The following is a 5640-nucleotide window of genomic DNA, read 5'->3' on the forward strand; positions in this document are numbered from 1 at the left end:
AGACCTCCCAAAGGCTGAGCTGTATCCTGTCCCTGAGCCAAGGTGCACCTTGTGCTATCGACTGCCTGTCCTTCCCTGCCATCAATCCCTGTGAAAGTCAGTCTTGTTCCGTTTGTCTGTGGTCTGTCTGGGATAGATAAGATTGTGTCTAAGTGCCTATCTCTTCTGTGTCTTTACCTCATTACCTTGTAATCTACCCCCTTTTCTCCACCACCAATTATATCCTCCTCCGGAGGTCTTGAGAACTGTACCCCTTGTGTCGTTTCATTTATCCCAGTCGTTGTGTCCTTTCCAAACCATTGATTTAGCATAGCGCGACTTGGTCAACGTCGGGTGGAATCGGGTGAGTTGGGGAAGAATCGGGGGAATTGTTAGGTCGCGGCAATACCACCGCTCGGTAAATAACATCTAATCCGCAACAATATATATATATATATATATATATATATATATATATATATATATATATGTATATATATATATATATATATATATATATATATATATGTATATATATATATATATATATATATATATATATATATATATATATATATATATATATATATATATATATATATATATATATATATATACATACACACACACACATACATATATACAGTCACATGAAAAAGTAAGTACACCCCATGTAAAGTTTTGACTTTTTCAACATATTTCAACATACAGCTATTTGATCTTCATTTCAACAATATGGAGAAAAGAAAGAAAACCAGAGAATTGTTTGAGGAGGTCAGACACAAGATTGTAGCCAAGCATGGACAATCTCAAAGCTACAAGTCCATCTCCAGATACCTGGATCTTCCTGTGTACACCATACACAATGTTATCAGGAAGTGTAAGGCCCATGGCACTGTAACCAACTTCCCTGGACGTGGCCGTGAGAGAAAACTTGATCGAAAATTGCAGCGAAAGATTGTTCAAATGGTGGAGAAAGCATTTTGATCAAATGCCAAACAGATTCAAGCTGACCTTCAGACACGAGGTACGACAGTTTCAACTCGCAGCATCCATCAACAAGTCGATGAAAGAGGGTTCTTTGATAGGACCCCACTGCTGCGAGAGAGACAAAAGAAAGCCTGACTGGAGTTTGCCAAAACACACCTGAACAAGCCAAATTACTTCTGGGAGAATGTCCTGTGAACCGATGAGACCAAATTAGAGCTTTTTGGCAAAGCACATCATCTCTGTTTACAGAAAACAAAATGAAGCCTTCAAAGAAAAGAACACCTTCCCTCCAGGCAAACATGGAGGAGGATCAGTGATGTTTTGGAGTTGCTGTGCTGCCTCTGGCACTGGGTGCATTGAATGTGTGCATGGCATCATTAAATCAGGAGATTACCAAGACATTTTGTCGCACAATGTTCAACCCAGTGTCAGAAAGATAAGTCTCTGTCGAAGGTCATTGGGCTTGCAGCAGGACAATGACCCCAAACACACTTCAAAAGCACCCAGGAATGGTTCAAGACAAAACGCTGGACTGTTCTGAAGTGGCCAGCAATGAGTCCAGATCTAAATCCCATTGAACACCTGTGGGGAGATCTGAAAACAGCTGTTGGGAGAAGGCACCCTTCAAATCTGGGAGAACTGGAATAGTTTGCAAAAGAGTGGGCCAAACTTCCAGTAGAGAGGTGTAGGAAGCTTATTCATGGCTGGAGGAAGCGATTGACTGCAGTTATTTCTTTTTCTTTATTTATTTTTATTTTCCATTTCATTCTCCAAAATGCATTTTTCCAAAATGCCATTTCTTTTTATTTTCTGATTTAAAAGGACTAGTGAGGTACCCGTGCTACGCATGGGTGAGAGGCCAGAAGCAAACAGACAATGCAGAAACGACGAATGCTAAAGCATGAAACCAATAAATTCCATATTCCTGTAGCACCTTCAGTCACACGTCAAACATGGACAGCAAGTTCGGGAAGGACTTCCATGAAAAACGTTATCGAACGCAAACAAACGGGTACATTCACGTATAGACACATCGATCGTGGGACCATGGTGAATCTGCATATGGCGATCCGCGAATTTCACGTTTAGAAAGTCGAAACCATCACGGCATTTCGTCATTCACTTGAACTCGATATCTCTTTTTTCATTCCAAACAACATAACGCCAATCACCACGGTCCCACAAATTAATCACAAAATAAACTTTTAACAACATTATTAATGTTTCCTTCATTGTAAAAACTACCAAGTCAACAGTTAAAAGGATTTTGTGCCGATAGGTGTTATGGCTTTGGCAAGATTGATGGAGACAGTGATCTATTAGCTTATACACCGCCCAAACAGCTGTGTGGAATTATCTCATGTAGAGATTAAACCCATGTCGTTTGAACTTTGGCCGAGGTCATTATTTACTTTTAATGATGTTTATATATGAATCAAAAAGAAGATAATTGGTTTTGGGTCGTCCTTTCCGCATATCACGTGGGATTGTGAGTTAGAGAGACGACCGTGATGGTGGGGAGGGGGGCGGGGGGGGGGGGTAGGCAATCTCTCAAGCAGGGATTCAACCCATGTCCTAATGAAAGGTCTTTGTCCGAGGTAATTATTTTTAACTGTGTGTTTTCATTCGTCAGGTTGCCATCGGTGCAGCCATTTGTGCGGTACCCATGAAAATAACGTTATGCGGGAGTCCAAACCTGAAAATGCTGTCGACCAAAAGTGAAATTGGAAAAACAATATGGTCTATTTTACTCCATGGCGTCCAATGATTACCCACCCAAAATATCGTTGCGATCGGTTCAGCTGTTTTTTGCGGTACCTGCGAACGGACGGACGGACAGACGGACATTTGGTGAATGATAGTAAGATGCTTCAATTACGCAATGATAATCGATCGTGTTTCCAAGGCACATTTGAGGGGGCCAAAACAAAATGGCGGCTTAAGAACCCAGCTAGGTGCAGTGGCCAGCAAGGTGCCAAGATGGCCGGCCGACATATTGGTAAACCACCACATCGGGTTTTTTTTCTTACGAGCACCTCCTTAATCATCTTCAAAAAGGGTGTTATAACACACGCAAACACCCAGTTTTCATCATTGCAATCGTTTGGAGGTCAAGGTGGATGCATGCATGCAAAGTTTGGGGCCGCTAGGTTTCATCGTTTTGGAGTTATGGAGGAGACAGACGGACGAAAGGATGGACACTGCCTTTTATTATTATAGGTATAATACACACACACACACACACACACACACACACACACACACACACACACACACACACACACACACACACACACACACACACACACAACCTCCTTAAAACTGTCTGCAAAACCCCGTCTCCTTAAACCACTTTCTAAAGGGTTCCGGGTAATTTTAATGGGTTCCAAAGGGTAATTTTAATGGGTTCTAAAAGACAATTCTCATGGGTTCTAAAGGATAACTCTAATGAGATATAAAAGATAATTCTGAAGGGTTCTAAAGGATAACTCTAATGGGATTGAAAGGGTAATTGTGAAGGGTTCTAAAGGATAATTTTAATGGCTTCTAAAGGGTAATTCTAAAGGGTAATACATTTTCATGAGATACCGCTCACCCCAAAGCCTTGAAGGCCACTGAAGTTAGGGGGTTCCAACAAAGGATAGTGTGGATATTAGCCACAAAGGAGGAATCGATTGACATTCCTCTTGAATCGAGGTAGATTGGGATCGAGGGGAAAGCAGGATGTAGGTAAACTGCTCCAGTGATGGCGAGCGGGGGGAAAAAAACGAGAAGAATCCCTCATAGTCTTAGTCCTTGGGACAGACACGGTATATGGACAAGAAGAAACTGCCAAACGTGTCGGGCGACTGAAAGAATGACCAGTGGAACAACCTGTGATAGACCTTCAGAGCACATTCCGTGGTAATATCTGTTGAAAAGGCTGAAGGAAAGAACAGAGCGGTGGACTGAGAGAGGTTCCAGAGATGTTGCCAACTCCTGTCCCACCAGAATGGCCGCATGTCGCTGGATATTGTCAAAAAGAGAAAGGTGACAACCTGAAGCACCAGCCCACATATGGCAATGACAAGGGGACGGGGGGGGGGGGGGGGCACAGAGGAATACGAATGAGTGGCATTACCTGGGATTGTCCAGTATTGTCCAGTATAATTACGAATGAGTATTGTCCAGATCAGATCCGGCCTATCAGTGGAATACAAAATGAAAACTGTTCAGCCTGATGGAGGTTTGCGCTCTTCCTCGTGCCCTTCTAGTTTATATACAGTCGGGCCCCGACAATCGTGGGGGATGCGTTCCTGGTAAATGGCGCGAATGTCGAAATCACAAATGTGGGAACATTGTTTCATTGGGAAAAGGGGAGATAGGTTTCCGGTGGATTGCGATTCACAGAAAATCCCACGAACGTTGACATCGCGAATGTCGGGGCGTTGTATCAATGCGGAAAAGAGGGATAGGTTCCCTGTGGTTCCTGATTCACAGGGTAAACTTTTTCAACATAAAAATGTTTTCAACCCGAATGCACACGATTACAGTTTCATAAAATATGCTTAAATAAACAAACAAACAAACACGACACCAGATGCCGTTTCAAATGTGTATTAAAGGAATGCGATTTCCGTTCATTAAATGTGCTTAACCTCACGGTACTAAAAAAACATCATGTACCGTTTCAAATTTTCATTTCACAAACACGGTTTTTCAGAAGATGGAGATGATGATGATGAGTTAACATGCAGCAAACTGCTCGAACTCTGAGCACGACCCAGGAGTGGATGTTGATGAGTTGTGCACTGAAATGAATGTTGTTTCAGACTCGGGTGCAAAAAAGAAAAAACAGGAAGAATATTGAATGAAAGTTCCCGTTTATCGACGACAAATGGATGAGTTATGTGCGTGTTTGTGTGTGTGTGTGTATATATATATGTATATGTTTGTATGTGTTTGTATGTGTGTGTTTGTATGTGTGTGTTTGTGTGTGTGTGTGTGTGTGTGTGTGTGTGTGTGTGTGTGTGTATATATGTGTGTGTGTGTATGTATATATGTGTGTGTGTGTGTATGTATATATGTATTTGTTTGTATGTGTGTGTATGTGTACATGTGTGTACGAATGTGTGTGTGTGTGTGTGTATGTGTACATGTGTGTATGTGTACGTGTGTGTGTGTGTGTGTGTGTGTGTGTGTGTGTGTGTGTGTGTGTGTATATATATGTGTGTGTGTGTATGTATATGTGTGTGTGTGTGTGTTTGTGTATGTATATATGTATTTGTTTGTATGTGTGTGTATGTGTACATGTGTGTACGAATGTGTGTGTGTGTGTGTGTGTGTGTGTGTGTGTGTGTGTGTGTGTGTGTGTGTGTGTGTGTGTGTGTGTGTGTGTGTGTATATGTGTGTGTGTATGTATATGTGTGTGTGTGTGTGTGTGTGTGTGTTTGTGTATGTATATGTGTGTGTGTGAATGCATGTGTGTGTGTGTGTGTATGTAAATGTGTGTGTGTGCTTGTGTATATATATGTGTGTGTGTGTGTGTGTGTGTGTGTGTGTGTGTGTGTGTGTATGTATATGTGTGTGTGTGCTTGTGTACATGTGTGTGTGTGTGTGTGAATGCGTGTGTGTACATGTGTGTGTGTGTGTGTGTGTGTGTGTGTGTGTGTGTGTGTGTGTGTGTGTGTG

Source organism: Myxine glutinosa, chromosome 2 (genome assembly GCF_964187855.1).
Source record: "Myxine glutinosa chromosome 2, kmMyxGlut1.1, whole genome shotgun sequence".
Lineage (NCBI taxonomy): Eukaryota > Metazoa > Chordata > Myxini > Myxiniformes > Myxinidae > Myxine > Myxine glutinosa.